Source organism: Sapajus apella, unplaced genomic scaffold, assembly GCF_009761245.1.
Source record: "Sapajus apella isolate SASKATOON/1434 unplaced genomic scaffold, GSC_monkey_1.0 scaffold29, whole genome shotgun sequence".
Taxonomy (NCBI): domain Eukaryota; kingdom Metazoa; phylum Chordata; class Mammalia; order Primates; family Cebidae; genus Sapajus; species Sapajus apella.
This window is the reverse complement of record NW_022436969.1, coordinates 16,791,142-16,808,218: the sequence shown is the minus strand read 5'-3', so window position 1 is coordinate 16,808,218 and position 17,077 is coordinate 16,791,142. Positions and strand designations below refer to the sequence as shown.

Genomic DNA, 17,077 nt, shown 5'->3' with positions numbered 1-17,077 from the left:
GCTGAGGCAGGAGAATTGCCTGAACCCAGGAGGCGGAGGTTGCGGTGAGCCGAGATTGCGCCATTGCACTCCAGCCTGGGTAACAAGAGCGAAACTCTGTCTCATCAAAAAAAAAAAAAAAAAAAAGTAGCCAGGCATGATGGCAGGCACCTGTAATCCCAGCTACTCAGGAAACTAAGGTGGGAGACTCGCTTGAACCTGTGAGGCAGAGATTGCAGTGGTCAGCCAAGATCGTGCCACTGCACTCCAGCCTGGGCAACAGAGTGAGACTCCATCTCAAAAAGGTAAAATAAAATAAAGTAAAATAAAATAGTCTCTTTATGAAAATAAACCTAATACTTCACTTGTTTAGTAAAGCAACGCAAATTAATACCTAATGATAAAGTCAGAAGATGTATATACGTATATGTTCCTGCTGTCTTTCATTTCACAGTCTAATTCTCCCAGACCAGGATTTTTGCTAGCTATTTGTTCTATCACCCAGAACTTTTGAGAAGGATGAAAATTGTGTTATTGATTTTTGGATGGATAATACATGCACTTGGTGCAAAATTCAAAAGGTATAGAGGTATACAGTAAATAATAATTTCCCTCCCTGAACCTGAACCTGATCCTTAGCCTTCAGTTTTGTCCCTTGGAATAATCACTGTATCCTCTTCTTGTGTGTCTCTCCAAAAATATGTTCTGCTTATTTAAGTATATGTGTGTATGTGAATTTACACAAGTGATGACATACCACATATATTGCTAAATAGTTTCCTCATGTCCTTTAGCGATAAAATCTGATCCGCAGTTCTCATCAGCACACATGAGTCTGTGCCACTTTTTCTACTACATGGAACTGCACACTGTAAGTGACTAGTCCCTGCCCATGGTCACCTGGGTGGTTTTCAATGTTTGCTATGTCAAGGAAGCTTAAAAGTATCTCCTATAGATGTCAGCTTGACTGGAAAATGAAAAGTGTCTTCTGTGCTCATCACTCATGCTTGTGAGAATCTACTGCACGTGAGTCTGTGAATCTACCCTATTCTAATCCTTTCCAGCATTTCCCCAGCACCATTACTTGTTCATTTTTCCAAATGAACTTTATTATCAGTTTTTCTAGTACAACTTTTTTTCATTCCAGTTGGTTCATTTTGAGATTGCAATAAATGTATGATTTAACTTTTAATTTTACCCCTTATGAACGTGAGCATAAGCTGCTCCCATACTCATGTGTTTCCTGTCCTGTAATGGCATTTAAAGTTTTCCTTCGTGTATAACTTGCACCCTTCCTATGAAGTTTATTCCTAAGGACTTTATCATTTGTGTTGCTACAATAAATGGAAGTATTTCTCCCTTGATGTCCTCCGCCTAAGATTGTTTGTATGGAAAGGCTGTATATTTCTGTGTATTAATTTTGATCCCGCCACTGTAATCTCTTCTTATTTGTAATGGTTTTCATGTAATTATTTGGGTTTCCAAATGAGGAAATAAACACGTCACCTACAAATAATTGTCATTTTACCTATTGAAAGTTGTTTTATTCTAATTTTCCCCTAACTGAAATATCTTAATTACTTTAGGACAGTATATTTAAGTATCCTCCCTGGCAGACAGGGTCAGGGTCCCCTGCGACCGCAGGTGACTGTGTCTCCTGTGTGACCAACAGGAACCCCGTAATGCCTTCACTGAACTCTACTTTTGCTTTTATTTTAGTTTTATTGGTTGTTCTTTTATTTGCTGATAGAAATTACAGTAATTCAATTCTCATATTTGTTTAGTACTAAAGAACAGTGGGTGGGAGGTGGTCATGGTCAGTGACTTCAACTTTCACTTCTTAGGTTTCTTTACAAATTCTATTTAACACTCAGAGGAAGCAAATTAAGTCACAGCAGTTTAAAATTACCCAGTGTAAAGGGTATGGAGTATTATTTTAATATTAAGTCTATTAGTCTCATTATCAGAAAATTGGTAATCTTGTGGAGAACCAAATTAATTCTTTTCTTTCTTCTATAACTTAATTCAGTGGTGACTCCAACATCACAATGCTCCTAAGTCTTGTTAGGATAAACGCTATTTATGAACTCCCATTCACAATTGCTACAAAGAGAATAAAATATGTAGGAATACATTACAAGGGATGTGAAGGACCTCTTCAAGGAGAACTACAAACCACTGCTCAAGGAAATGAGAGAGGACATAAACAAATGGAAAAAAAATTTCATGCTCATGGATAGCAAGAATTAATATTGTGAAAATGGCCATACTGCCCAAACTAATTTATAGATTCAACGCTACTCCCATAAAGCTACTATTGACTTTCTTTGCAGAATTAGAAAAAAATACTTTAAATTTCATATGGAACCAAAAAAGAGACCATATAGGCAAGACAGTCCTAAGCAAAAGAGCAAAGCTGGAAGCATCATGCTACCCAACTTCAAACTATATTACAGGATTATAGTAACCAAAACAGCATGGTATTGATACTGGCACCAAAACAGATGTATAGACCAATGGAACAGAACAACGACCTCAGGAATAACACCACACATATACAACCATTTGATCTTTGACAAACCTGACAAAACAAGCAATGCAGAAAGGATTCTCTATTTAATCAGTGGTGCTGGGGAAACTGGCTAGCCATATGCAGAAAACAGAAACTGGACCCCTTCATTACAGCTTATGCAAAATTAACTCTAGATGGATTAAAGACTTAAATGTAAAGCCCAAAACCATAAAAACCCTAGAAGAAAACCTAGGCAGTACCATTCAGGACATAGGCATGGGCAAAGACTTCATGACTAAAACACCAAAAGCAATTGCAGCAAAGGCCAAAATTGACAAATAGAATCTAATGAAACCAAAAAGCTTCTGCACAGCAAAAGAAAATATCATCAGAGTGAACAGGCAACCTACAAAATGGGAGAAAATTTTTGCAACCTACCCATCTGACAAGGGTCTAATATCCAGAATCTACAAGGAACTTAAACAAATTTGCAAGAAAAAACAACCCCATCAAAAAGGGGGCAAAGGATATGAACAGACACTTCTCAAAAGAAAACATTTATACAGCCAACAAACGTATGAAAAAAAGCTCATCATCACTGGTCGTTAGAGAAATGCAAATCAAAACCGCAATGAGATACTATCTCATGCCAGGTAAAATGGTGATCATTAAAAAATCAGAAAACAGCAGATGCTGGAGAGGCTGTGGAGAAATAAGAAGGCTTTTACACTGTTGATGGGAGTGTAAATTAGTTCAACCATTGTGGAAGACAGTGTGGCAATTCCTCAAGGATCTAGAACCAGAAATACATTTGACCCAGCAATCCCATTACTGGGTGCATACCCCAATAATTAGAAATCATTTGACTATAAAGACACATGCACATGTATGTTTATTGCAGCACTATTTATAATAGCAAAAACTTGGAGCCAACCCAAATGCCTATCAGTGGTAGACTGGATAAAGACAATGTGGCACATATTTACATTGGAATACTGTACAACCATAAAAAAGAATGAGTTCATGTCTTTTGTAGGGACATGGATGAAACTGGAAGCTATCATTCTCAGCAAACTAACACAGGAACAAAAAACCAAACACCGCATGTTCTCACTCATAAGTGGGAATTGAACAATCAGAACACATGGACACAGGAATGGGAACATCACACACTGGGGCCCATTAGGGGGTGGTGTCAAGGAAAGGAGAGTATTAGGACAAACAGTTAATGCATGTGGGGCTTAAAACCCAGATGATGGGTTGACAGGTGCAGCAAACCACCATGGCACATGTATACCTATGTAACAAACCTGCGTGTTCTACACATGTATTCCAGAACTAAAAGTAAAAACAACCAACCAACGAAAAAAAAAAAAAACAAACAACAAAAAAAACCCTAGCAGTTTTACTGATGAGTGGACATGCAAGTTAATTTAAAATTCCTGGTTGCAAGAATATTAATAATCTAGGTTTTATTGTTGTTAAATTTAACATAATGTGAGGAAAATTAATGCAATAAATTATAGATTTGATCCTAGCTGAGAAACCAATTCATTATACGACCTTTTGCAAACTATTTAACCTCTCTACTTTGATATTTTCAACTTGTGAGTATTATTATTATTAAACATTCAATAATAAAGTAAATGTTAATTAATTTTCAATCCCTTATGTTTGTAATCATACTCTCAGTCACTGTATTATGAGTCCTCACTAAACAGCCCACGGTGTTGATAGTATTGCTCACTGTGGTTATTCTGATCCTCACGTGGCATCTTAGATGGGGAAACTGGATAGGTGTTCATGACTTCTTCCTTAGCACTTCGGCAGATGAAAGGAGTGGCTGGGATTAAAACCCACAGCCATAGGTTTGTAATTAGCTGCTCTCTTTAGCTCACCGTAAGTTCATCAGACTGTCTCCTGCAGTTTATTGTCTACCACTTTCTCAGGAAGATGGTAAAGATTAACTCTTACCTCTTGCTAAAGTCATTGCAAATTGGAAATGCTGAATAATATAAATGCAAGTTGAGCTCCTGGAGATAAGACACTGCCATTGCAAAACACAGCGATGATATTGTAAAATATTTTAACTGAGGAAAATAGCCCCATTTGAAATAATGGTCAAAAGGGGCACCAACCTAAATTTTCTTTAAATTCAATATCCAAGACTATTCCTCTCTTCTAATCTAGCACACCAGTATTTGTCTTTTGTTTTAACCATACTTTGTTGTGATGTAATATATATATTAGATGAAATTTTGCTCTTGTTACCCAGGCTGGAGTGCAGTGGCACGATCTCAGCTCAATGCAATCTCCGCCTCCTGGGTTCAAGCGATTCTCCTGCCTCAGCCTCCCAAGTAGCTGGGATTACAGGCATGTACCGCCATGCCTGGCTAATTTCTGTAATTTTAGAAGAGACAGATTTCACCATGTTGGCCAGGCTGGTCTCAAACTCCTGACCTCAGGTGATCCACCCACCTCAGCCTCCAAAAGTGCTGGGATTGCAGGTGTGAACTACCACGCCCAACCCTATTTTTATATTTCTAAGGCTAAAAGAATGTTCATTGCAGAAAGAGTCAATGGGAGGAAAAGACACATGAGATAAAGTCAGTGTCATCACATGACACAAAGTCAGTCATATGATGAATCTGCCAGTTTACTGAATTCTTGTTCACCTGCAGCTGATGTAATTTAAGTGATAATGTATGACCAACATTTTTTACCCTAACAGCCATCAGATAGATGGAAGCAAAATGTTCACTAACATTCACCAACAGGTACTGGTCCATGGCCTGTTAGGAACCAGGCTGCACAGCAGGAGGTGAGCAGCAGGTGGGTGAGCATTATGCCTGAGCTCTGCCTCCTGTTAGATCAGCAGTGCCATTAGATTCTCATAGGAGCGCAAACCCTATTGTGAACTGCACATGCAAGGGGTCTAGATTGCACACTCCATATGGGACTCTAACTAATGCCTGATGATCTGAGGTGGAACAGTTTATCCCAAAACCACCCCTGACCCAAGCCTCTCTCTGTGGAAAAATTGTCTTCCACCAATCTGGTCCCTGGGGCCAAAAAGACTGGGAAACTCTGTTTTAGAATATAGAGCAGCATTCCTGAAACTAATCAGCAATACGAAACTACACACAGTAAAGGTTTGGAAGAGTTAAACAGAGTGAGTGTTTTTAGAAATGGAGAAAAACTGAAATATATCCACACACAAAGGCATTAATCAGACCTACTGGTAGCATGAAAAGGCATAAGCATGTCTGAAGGTTAGGATTCATTTTGAAAAGATGAGATGAAGCTTGATTTTCATTTGATGTGGTGAAGTCTGTGGGGTTTGGGGCCAGTGGATGCCCCGTCTGAATTTAGAGACCTCTCAAAGGAGAGGCAGAGGTGACTCTTTTAACCAAAAAGAGAGTGGCTTTAAAGAAGATCTTTTCGTCACATCTACCTGGGCGATCAATGGGTGCTTAGCTCTATGTTCCAGTTCTGGAATGTCCTTTTTCCAGGACTGTGTCTTGTTTTGTTTTTACCAGATCCAGGAACCTTGTTTTCTCATCCTCTCTGCAAAATGGTAATTTTACTGAGGCATTTGGAGGCATCCCATCAGTATGATCTCCCTGAGGGAGAGAGGAGGTGCCTATGGGAAGTCATGAGTAAATGGGGAAAAGAAAAGAAGCCATTTGGAAGACAGGTATATAAATTATTTTTAAACACCCTCTGTGATTATTTAGTTAAATGCAAGTGGCGTAGTGAACTTTATTTTCAAGTATGTGACCTTTTCACAACCATAAACTGCATACCAGAATGTGCAGTGATTTTAATTAACCATCCTGTTGTGTAAAACCAAAAACCAGACTGAATATGAGGTTTTTTTAAATACCCATTGATTTGAGTAATTAGAAAAAAGAATCATTGTAAGCAGCATTCTGCAACTGAATTTATCCCTGTCTTTTTACTTTTAACTAGAATTGGAGAAAAAATATAAATTATGCTATTTGATTTCATTTCTTAGTTTAGAAAAATAAGTATGATTCGCACAAATTAATTAGCAGAGGCACTATTTATGTAACGGTGTCTTTCAGATAGTGCACCTTGAGGGGGAAAAGTAGGCAGTTTACGTGTTTTGTGGGCTTTAGTGACTATGATTTAGCAAATCAATATCTGGGAATGTATTAGGAAATAAAAACGACAGATTCATCTTGCTGTATTTGCAACCTTGAAAAGCCATTTATGTTAATATAAATGCTGTATTTGTATTGTAGTACAAAGCTGTAAAAAATGGGCTCCTCGGTCACTGTTTTTGAGTGATGGTAAGACAAGGAAAACCAGGAAACCACCACCTGTGTTGTAATTATTAACTCCATACAAAATATGCCTGGATATGCCCTCATTTTAAGAAACTCCAATGGATGACCATCCAAACTTCAAAATGCGTGAGACTAGTTGTGAACATGACAAAAGAATGGTGTCAAAGAAGTAATAATGCCTCTGCGGTGCCTCATACCTGCAATCCCAGCACTTTGGGAGGCCAAAACGGGCAGATCACCTGAGGTCAGGAGTTTGCGACCAACCTGGCCACCATGGTGAAACCCCTGTCTCTACTGAAAATACAAAAAGTAGCGAGGCTTGGTGGTGGGCGCCTGTAATCCCAGCTACTCGGGAGGTTGAGGCAGGAGAATCACTTGAACCTGGGAGGTGGAGGGCAGTGAGCCAAGATCACACCATTGCACTTCAGCCTGGGCAACAAGAGCAAAACTCTGTCTCAAGAAAAATATGTATATATTAAGAAGTAATTTACTCTGGGGCAGTGAAAATTATCAGTTTTATATAAATGATAAATAGAGAGTTTATTTGAAAATCTATGTTACATAGGGACAAAAAAATAGTACCTTATTAAGAAGATGTGGATTTATAGACAACTTTTCAAGGACACATCTATTGTGTGAAGTGGGAGTACCTTTATTTCTGATCTGAGTGGGACTTCTTCCAATATGGGAAAAACAATCAAATAAGTCACACAGTTAGGTTTTTAAAAGGAGACTAACAGACTTGTAAAAATTACTTTAAATACCTCTTCCAGGCAACTTCAGTAGTTTACCACCCTCTCCCCTTCTTTTTAAGTGTTTCCCACAGTGTCCTGCATGGTGCTTATCAAAAAGGGGTACTCAATAAATGCTTGTTGCATGTTAAATTATTTGATCCTAATTTATTTACTTTTATTTACATTTCATAGAAAGCTAAATTACTCCACAGAAAATTTGCCATGTATGTCTACATTTTCCACTGGAATCTTCTTCATTGTGTCAAAAAGAAAGAAAAGCTGGCTCACTCTCTGTAGATTTTTACTTTTCCATTTGAGTTTTAAGGATTATTAAATAAGTAGGACTTTCTTTTATCTTTCCACATGTCATGAGTCAGTACACTCAGATGCAAAGATCATTTTCCACTTTTCTTATCTTTTCCAGTTTTATTGTCATCTCCAAAGCTAATGAGAGCTTCTGCTCCCTGTGTGTTCTCTGCTACAGAAGTCAGTATGTCTAACCACATAAATGATTTCTTTTCAACTCTTAGTATAGCCACACCTTTACTGGGAAGGAGCAGGAACCAGCCCCCAGGGAGCGACCTTACTGTATTGAGCTCTGCCCTCCTACCAGGCTCGGGGGCATTGCATCTATAATCTCACTTATCCTCACAGCATCCCACAGGCCCTTGTTTTACCAGTGAGTAACCAGAGGCCTAATGGGATTAAGAAATTGACTCAAGGTCAGGAGGCTAGAAAGTGAGGGTGGGAAGAGTCCAACCCAGGCAGTATGACAACGAGGCAGCGAGCTTAGCCACTGCCTGACGACTGGAGCAGCACCTCTGCCTTTGTACAGAAAGTACAAGTACATACTTAGTGATACTTCTTGATGTATAAAAGTAAAAAAAGAAAACATTTTGAAATGTATAAACTCTGGATTTCACTCCTGCCTCACTTGTGGCTGGGTGACCCTAAGCCAAATCACTTAACCTTTGTGCCTTTTAATTTTTGCAAATCAACCACAAATTAAAATATCCACCTTACAGAGATGTTATTGGGATTTGATGTGATAATCCTTATAAAAGCAAGCAAGTAGCACTATGCTTGGCACACAGGTGGATGATGAAGCTGATTTTTAAAGGCCTTTTGAGCAGTGCTAAATTAGAGCATCAACTATAATCTGCTGGTAGTAAGAAATCACTGAATGTGTATAAACTTGTCCTGGAGGTACATGATCAGATCTGTGTTGTTGAAAAAATGAATTTAAAAGCATTGTGGAGGCTGTAATGAATGGGAGCAAAATCAGAAATAAGGCACATGGTCAGAGGCTTCCCTGAGGTCCAGGCAAGCGGAGACGCAGGTTTGAGCAGAGTGGTGGTCATAGACACAGAAGCACAGCCCCATGGATATTGCAGAGGGGGAGCTAAAGGGAATGAGCTGCTGCTTGAAGATAAGGAAATGAAGCGGTTACACATGACCTTGTAACAGCAGCTGGGCAGATGGTGAATATGGTGATGCTATTAGCCACAAAGAAGAAATACTTGAGAAGAAAAAGATTGTATGGTGAAGATCATGAGTTTAATTTGAGAAAGGCTGAATTTTAGATTTCCCACCAAAAATCATGGAGAAAAATGTTTATGAGAAATTGGCCCATGGTACAGAAGTTACCTGTGAGATGTGGACCAGCATTTGGGATTAACAGAGAGAATGGCAGATGAAGCCTGGTAGTAAATGACTACGAGCAGCATTGCCATCGCACTGGTGCTCCCGGCAGTGCTCAGCACATCTTTATGGCAGGAGGGAGAGGAGGTAGAAGGGAAGGACTAGAGAGGGTGTCTAATGCCTGCAGAGAAAGAGCCGAGGAGAGGAGGGAGGCAGGGGAGGCAGGACGCGTTGGCCAGGAGGCTGAGAAACCCACCTCCCAGGAGAACCGGGACTAGACGTGCGCCTTGCTATGGCTTCGATTCTCAACTTGCCTCTGTTTGTCTATGTTGAAAAAGATTTCACAGAAACCCTAAAGATCAGTGTCTTCCCTTTTGTTCACTCCTCACGAATAGTCTGAATGCTGCTACTTAGTCACTTCCATGCAGGGAGGGCCACAAAAGGCAGTTGCCCCACTGGAGAGCAGCTCCTGTTGCAGGTTACAAAGGAGACAGGACGGCACGCCACGGTGCTTCCAGCAGATTGTCTGGAAATAAGTGACTCACGGTCTTAGCTCTTTGTCTCCTTCGGTCTATTTTTCCATTGTCCTTTTCTGAATTTCTTCACCAAGCTTTATTCAGCCCTTCAGATATACTCACTGGCAGTGTCTCCCACAGCTACATGGAAATACGCTGAAAAATGGGGAAAAAAATGTTTCACCATGCTCTGCATTTCAATAAGGAGTCTTGGGTTCAAGATGTGCCTTAGACACTGCAGAGCTCCTCCCCAGTCTCAGCCTGCAGCAGGTGAGCTCCACTGTCCTCATGGGCTGGCCCTATTGTCAAGGTCCCCACTGACCACCTCATTGCAAAATCCATGGACTGTGTCCAGAGCTTCACTTGACCGTAGAAAAGTGTTGGGCCCCATGAGACCATTCCCACCTTCTTGAAATCTACTCTGGTTTTCCAGACATCATCCTAGACTCCGTTTTCTCCCATCTGGCCTCTCCTTATTTCTCAGGTTCCTTTGCTGCCTCCTCTTTCACTATCTGACTTCAAATATTCCATGGAGCTCTCTTCTCTCCCAGTCTCTGAGGAATCTCACTCAGTCTTATGGCTAATGGCTTCCAAAGTTCTGTCTCCAGCTTCTGTCCCCACCTTGACCTTCCTCTGCTTAGTGAGCACATCCACCCCAGGCATTTGAAACTAGTCCAAACCAAATTTATTATCCTATCTTCCAAGCCTAGATTAGAAAATGGCTCCACCATCTAACCAATTGCCCAAGCCAGAAACCTGGGAGCGTCCTTGACCCCTCTCCTTCACAAATCATCTATATCCAATTAGAAACCAAACCTATTGATTTTGCCTCAGAAGTCTTCTCTTCCTCTCTGCTTTTGCAGCCTAGTGCAGACCATGAGACTCTGTCGCACTTTGACGACAGGACTGTGTCTCCTTATCTGCTGTTCCTGCCGCTCTGCTTACTTCCCTCCATCTTATTCTCCTTGCTGCAGTTAAAGCGATCTTTCAAATCTAATCACGGCACTGAATGCTGAAACCCCTTCAGCAGCCTGTCCGGCAGCCTCAGAATAACCAGCTTTCCAGGACCTTCGTGCCTGGTCCTTGCTCACATCTCCAGAGCCATCTGTCTCCTCTGCCGGCCCTCTTACCTCGTGCCTTTCCACACACTGTTTCCTCTTTCCAGAACCTGCTTTCCCCCTTCTTCTCATCTCTTCCCTCTTCAACCTGAATCATTCCTAGCTCCCCTCCCTTTCTCCTCACAATAGGAAAGGGAGCTTTGCTGGTTAATCTCAGAAATCCTGTAATCCCTATACTTCTCCCATCATAGCATTTTTTATACTCTATTTTAACTGTTTATTTAACTGTCTCTCCTGTAGATTGTGAGCTCCATGAGGGCAGGGACCGTGTGTGTCTTGTTCCTCCCTATATCTGCAGTGCCCAACTGAGTGTCTGGCACACAGTAGGTATTCAAGGCACTTCTCTTGAATGAAAAATACAGCCCGGCAACACAGAGATGGACAAGAAGACATGCCTCCTGTCCAAGGACATGAACTTTTAAGAAAAATACAGTAATAATTATCACATCACAAGTAGAAACATACATGATCCAAATTCACACAGAAAAGGGAGTGGCTGACTTCGTCTGGAAGACGTGAGTTGATCTTTAAAAGCGTGAGGAGCCTATATGACATCCATCTTTGGACTTAGCTCTGCTACTAATTAGCTTTTCATCTTGGGTGAATTAACCTGACTTCTCTGAATATTAATTTCGTTCTCTACAAAAGTGGAGATAATACCTCACTTTACGAAACCATAGGGAGGATTAAATAGACTAATTTAAATGACATATACAAAGCCTGGCACCTAGTAGATGCTCCGTAGATAGTAGCCGTTTTATCATTTGATTGAATTTCATTTACACAATGCTTCTTTAACTAAGGCACCCGAAGACGAATGAGGAAAAAAGAATAAGTTCCTTGAATGTGACTAAAATTACAACTTCAGCTGGGTCAACATGAGGGAGCTTCTAAACTACAGACTAATATATAATTTATTGTTTGCCTCCATTAAACTGTAATGAACTGTTGAGAACCAAGGGGACAGTCCTTACACAAAAGAATCTTCTTTTACCACAACCTAGGGAATTATATGCACTGTTGTCTTCGTGCTTGGAGTAACTTACTAGCTCTAGGTCATCTTTATTCATCCGGATATTGACTCTACGTAATATCACATAATAAGCTCTCATCTCATCAGTCTAGTGTTCTAATGGAGGTATACTTTAAAGGTATAAAATCTGTGGCTATCTGTGCAACAGCAAAAATGTGTTTGAAGACATTGGCAATGAATGTAATTCCGATCAAAAGCTCTAAGTAATATCCATGCATCTCACTTTATTTCCTTGGGGAAAGACTCATGCACTATAAGCCTATTCTTTATGATGTTGATGATTAATAAGAGATAATATCATGACATTTTCATCAACCATTTTCACATCACTTTCAGGATGCCAACAAGTTGATTTCAGTTAGTTTGGGGTCCCTGAGATAATGTTAAGTCATTAATTAACTTGCATAGCCTAAGGCGTCTTTGCTGGAATCTTGCTGCTGTCTTACTGAGCTAATCAGAATCTTTGATTGCTTCCAGAACATAATTCTTTCAGAGCACAGACATCTCAGTGGTTTGACATTTCCTAAAAATTATCTAGTTATCTAAGAATTAATGCTACTATTTAGATATTCAGAAGCCATTTGTTTATGAAAAGAACCAATTCCAACCAGCCCTCAGAACTCAGAGTAGAGCGGAAATAGCAGGGCCTTCCCTGTTTTCGAACATTTAAAGAATCGCATTGCATGCTCACAACACGTGGAACATATCTCACTTCTGGATGTAGTTGATGCCGCTAAAGTCTTTAGTACACAGTCAGTGGTAATGGCCATTCTAGAATCTACCAGGCTTTCCACGGGTAGGAGAAGGGGTTTGGTGTAATCCTTCACTTCAGAACTTCTCATGGTTCCAGCCTGTGCAGTGGGGCTGAGCCCTGCTGTTCATCAGAATCACTGGTGCGGCCTTTGCTTACGTGCACATCCTCAAGCCCCATATAACAGACCGATTCTGGAAACGGAGCCAAATATAGGTATATTTTTCACTTCCAGGGGCGATTTGGACAAACAGGTATGGTTGGCAGTCACTGTCCTTTGGGTGGGCAGCCTTGGTTTGACTTTCCAGCTTTCTCTCCGGCTGCACTCAGGACTCTGCCCCCTTGGTCACTTGCACATCCCCATCTTCCTGGTGTCACCTGTACTGTGAGCCTCCTCTTCCTCTCTACTGAAATCCGGAACATATCTTAAAATGGTGGCTCTTATACCTTACTGTGCATAAGAAAAACCCTGGAACAGCTGAAAAAGTTGTGTTTCCAGCTTTTCCTACCCTAGAGGTTCTGATTCACTGGGGCTGGGATAGGATCCGGACAGGACATTGGTTTGTAAGGTCTTGGGTCAACTCCAAGGCAACCTTGGCTCTGCTCTGAAAACGACTGCTTTATGCCTTTCGCGGCACAACTTTCCCAAATCCAGCTCTCAGAATTAATTGCTCTCATGCTCTGGTTTCTTGTCAGAACAAAGAAATCTTTCGCCTTTAGGAAGATTCCCATGGAAAGGGACAGCTGTGAGTTTGTAACCAAACTTTTTAAGGCCTTGCTTAGGTAGGGCTAAATTAAAAGTAAAAAAAAAAAAATTATTTTAAACTAATTGCTCTCTCCTCTGGTCAGAGCACTTCTCTCGTCCCACTGGTGTGCATTCTCTGCATGATATTATGGGCTGTTACCCAGGGGTCTGTCTCCTTACTTAATGGGCAATCCTCAAGGGCAGGGACCATGCTATCCTCATTTTTGTATTCCTGCCCTTAATTCAGTGTCTGGCACAATTCAGAAAATTATGTCAAATAGACAGTAGTGTTTTATGACATAAAATGTATTTATAATTTAAAATTACAGTGTAAAATCTAGAAAAAGTAAATATTCCACAGCTGCTGCTCTGTGACTCACTGTCAGTGTCAAGAGGAGACTGTTTTCTTCTCGATTTGGGGCAGCTGCAATGCCAGCTTCTCTCACGCTGTCACTGCTCGAGAAGTGTCTCCAATCAGCAGCAGGCCCAGACTGTCCACTCTCATTTCAACTGCATTTAAATCTATTTTGCATGTTTCTTTCAGCATCAGCTTTTGAAATCTTTTTCCAAGAAGAAAACGATGCAGTCTTCTACTGGCGATACTGAATGCTTGCAGTCATTTTCTTCTTTCTTTCTGCCAGGTTTCTGTCATGGGCAGAACCAGCATCCTGTGGAGAGTGTTGTGTTCACCTGATGCCCACGGACTCCAGGGAGATGGTGGACTTTACACGTTAGCTCACACAGGCCATTACCACCCGCTCTGCTCTGGGCCTCAGCTCTGCCCTGGGGTGGGGTGGGGGGGTGTCAGGAGGCCATGGTACCTCTGGCCTGGCTTTCTCTCCATGCCTCTTCCCCCACAGGCTCCCTCTCCACAGAGGCCTTTCTCTGCCTGCTGCACCCCTGTCCTCTGCCCACTGCTTGGCTGTTCACCCTTGAGGTCTCCATTTAGCTATCATCCTCACCAGGAAAACTTTCCAATCCTCCTAAAACCGAGTCAGGGTCTCCCATGTTCTATTTGTTTATCATAGGTATTGTAGACTTAGCAAATTATGCTATCAATAAAACCACCTGTTTTCCAGGCATATGGAGTGGGGTAATGGACTCTGGAGACTCAGAGGGGGAGTGGGAATAAGGGATAAGGGATAAAAAGCTTCGTATTGGGCACAGTGTACACTACTCATTGTGTCTCTTTGCACAGAGACTGAGCTATGTGCCCTCATGGACCACAAAGGTGTCTTTGCAGTTTCATTCCTATGAAGAATATTTGAGTTAGAAGATGCTGAACTAGTTCCTGTGGAACAATCAAAGGATAAAAAGACATGCCCCTTCCCCCTAGATGGCTTTCAAAGAAATTAGAGCCATAATCACACAGGCAAGATTACACAAATCAGAGCCAAACAGTACCTAAGGAGTGACCATTGTAATGGGTGCCCTGCTATTTGCAGCATGAAGTTCGAAATTCCAGCCATCTCTCAAGGCCCACCTCTATCTGACCCCTTCCAAAGGCTCCACCCATGCCCCTCCTGCTCCCCTAGAAGAGTCCTCCTCTCTAAACACATGGTCTGTTCCTTGCCCTCCAGATAAACCATGCTAATCCCACTTCCACACCTTTCAAGCAGTGAGGCCCCACCTGGAATATTCCCCTTGCTTTGTCTCCTGACATGCCCTGTCCTGTAGGGGATGGGGGTGTTGGGCCTGTCCTGACCACCCAGCCAAGTGTTTGACTTCTTCAGCAGTCACAGGACACTCGGTAGAGACTACACCAAGCTGTGATGAATTTTTATGTAAGTGCTTTGCTCCCCTCAAGGACCATAGTTTATGGCTTTTAAAATTCCCAGTGCTCAATGCAGAGAGTACTGGCTCAACAAATATTTGGAGATGGTAGTCACTTCTGGCTGGAGAAGTCAATGAAGATTCCTAGAGGATGCAGCATAAAGGAAGTGTCATTCTAGATCCCCCAATGGCTCCTGGGACCTAGAACTCCAAGTTCCACATATTTGGCATTGTGGTGAGAAGAGCCTCTGGGTTTAGGTCTTATCTCTGGATGGTTCTGAGTGCTGACCATGGCTGGCCAACCACCCGCACCTTCTGCAAGCTTCACAAGCACCATGTCCTTCTGGCTTCCCTCTCACATCACCGCCCCTTCTTCTTGGACTTCTTAGCTCAAAGTTTGATTACTGGGAGCCCTCTCATTTCTCCAGACCTAATGTCTTCTCTATACAGTCCCTTTGGGGGAATATCATCTACTCCATGGCCTCAGTTAGCAGTGTTTGTGCAGAATACTTTGAACTCTACCTGTGTCTTCAGTCTTCATCTCTCTCCTGAGCTCCTAACTCACAAATTCAGCCGCTTGCTAAATACTCCGTTTGTATGACCCTCGTCATCTCTCCTCCCCCCAAACCTCCCCTTCCTCCCTGATCTCTGGGTCAGTAGAGGCATCCCCTCATGTCCGCCCACTTCAGTCCACTCCTACTGTGACTGTCTGAATCTAAGCCACCAGGATTTCTCACTGGATTGCTATAAGGGCCAGTCCCCCCGCTCATCCTGTTTCCACCATTGCCCTATCTAACTAATCCTTTCTTCACACTGCACACCAAAGTGACATTTTTGAAAGTCAGATATAATCAAGTAATGTTTCTGCTTGAAGCTCACCAAAGTTTCCCCAATATTCTTGGAGTAAGGTCAAGTTTTCCTAATAAAACCCTTCGTCGTCTGTTCCCTTCTAGCCTCCTCTTCCCCTGCTCACCATCTCCTCTGCTCCCCACCCCACTCTCAGCCCCAGCCATGTGGACCCTCTGTTCTGTTGTCTTAGTCCTCCAAGCGCCTCTCACCTCCGGCCTTGGATCATGTGCACACCCACCCCTTGCTTTGCCATCCCCCGCTAATCAAGATTTGGATTCCAGCGCAGACTTCACTTGCCCTGCAGCCTCCTCTGACCTCATGATCTGGATGGGGCACCCTTTTCTCATCTGCCTGAGCAGCCTCTACTTCTCCTCCCCAGGACCTTACCATTCTATATTGTAGTTGCTTGCGTAATTGTGTGCTCAGTAACAATTGGCCTACAGGATGGATGATTAGATGATCTGTTTACTGAAATGGCAGCTTCTCTGAAAATCAGCTTGTTCAAAGAAGAAGGCCTGCATTCTAGAGAATTCATCAATGGTACATGAAATTTTAAGAGATGATAGAGAAATGCAACAAAGCATTTTGCTTAAAGGATACATTATGTTTGTGTAACCATTATCTTTATACAGCACCTTTCAAACTCAGTTTTGTCCCAACAATAGCCCCATATGAAGCAGAAGAAATAGAAAATATTGACTTTCATTTACAGAAGAGAAAATCGAGGCCCAGAGTAATGAAGTCTTTGGCTAAAGGTCATATTGGGCTTTTGGCCTTGAACTGGAAGAAAAGTCTTCTCATTGCCAGCCACAAGCCTCCACAGACCACTTCCCAGGCTGCCTTCCCTCAGGCTGGCTATAAGGAAATGGAGAGACTTTCCTCTCTCTACCAGGAGAGAAGGAGAAGGCACCAAGAGAAGGAGAAAAACAGTTGAGAACGCATATCACGAGAAAAAAACAAATATCAGATCAGTCCCTTTTATCACTCAGTCACTCAGCAAATACTTCTGGTTGCCAAGACGTGCCAGATCTGAGGCTCATCGTAGACAAAACTGGAAGCTATGTCTGCCTCATGTGTACAGTAGGAAAGGCAGACTAAACCCAAACATGGCAAA

General features: G+C 41.9%; 1 protein-coding gene and 1 non-coding gene across 3 annotated transcripts in view; both read left to right on the top strand.

Annotated features, from left to right (window-relative positions):
- The window catches only part of L3MBTL4 (L3MBTL histone methyl-lysine binding protein 4), a 446,421-nt gene that overhangs the window by 384,466 nt on the left and 44,878 nt on the right, over positions 1-17,077 (top strand). The window lies entirely within an intron of this gene.
- On the top strand, positions 13,273-13,387 carry LOC116561623. Its single transcript, XR_004273521.1, has one exon. It is a non-coding gene; the product is annotated as a U5 spliceosomal RNA (small nuclear RNA).